General features: G+C 37.4%; 1 pseudogene; it reads right to left on the reverse strand.

Moving 5' to 3' along the window:
- Nucleotides 1-376: 376 nt before the first annotated feature.
- On the reverse strand, nt 377-473 carry LOC121040391 (uncharacterized; annotated as a pseudogene).
- Nucleotides 474-741: the final 268 nt, after the last annotated feature.

The following is a 741-nucleotide window of genomic DNA, read 5'->3' on the forward strand; positions in this document are numbered from 1 at the left end:
GTGCCAGATTGTCCTTCCTTTTTAAGGCTGAATAATATTTTGTTGCATGTACATACAGCATTTTATTTGTCATTTGTCCATGAAGGGCATTTGGGGTGCTTTTACATTTTGGCCAGAGTGAATAAAACTGCTATAAACATGGGTGTACAAACACCTGTTTGAGTCTTTGCTTTCAAATCTTTTGGATATATACCCAGAGGTGGAATTGCTGGATCATATGGTAACTCTGTGTTTAATTTTTTGAGGAAATGCCAGACTATTTTCCATAGTGGCTGCACCATTTTAAATTTCTACCAGCTGTGCACCCATGTTCCAATTTCTCCACCTCTTCACCAGTACTTGTAGTTGTTGTTGTTGATGTTGTTACTGTTACTATTATTATTTGGAATGCTTCATAAATTTGTGTGTTGTCCTTGTGAGGGGCCATGCTGATCTTCCCTGTATTTACCTATAAACACATTTAATACATGTGTTGCTGAAGGGAGCACTCTATGTGTTTTTGCTTTATACTCTGTAGAAGGTTTCTTTATCTCCTAACACTTGTATTGAGTTTTAATTTCTACTCTTACACATGTAATTTCCAAGAACTTTTGATTTTTCTGAATGTTCCTTAAGAAAAAAATTTTTAATGTTTACTTATTTTTGAGAGACAGAACACAAGTGGAGGAGGGGCAGAGAGAGAGAGACACACAGAATGAGAAGCAGGCTCTAGGTTCTCAGCCGTCAGCACAGAGCCCGACA

The sequence above is a fragment of the Herpailurus yagouaroundi genome, unplaced genomic scaffold (genome assembly GCF_014898765.1).
Source record: "Herpailurus yagouaroundi ecotype Mexico unplaced genomic scaffold, PumYag 28, whole genome shotgun sequence".
NCBI lineage: Eukaryota > Metazoa > Chordata > Mammalia > Carnivora > Felidae > Herpailurus > Herpailurus yagouaroundi.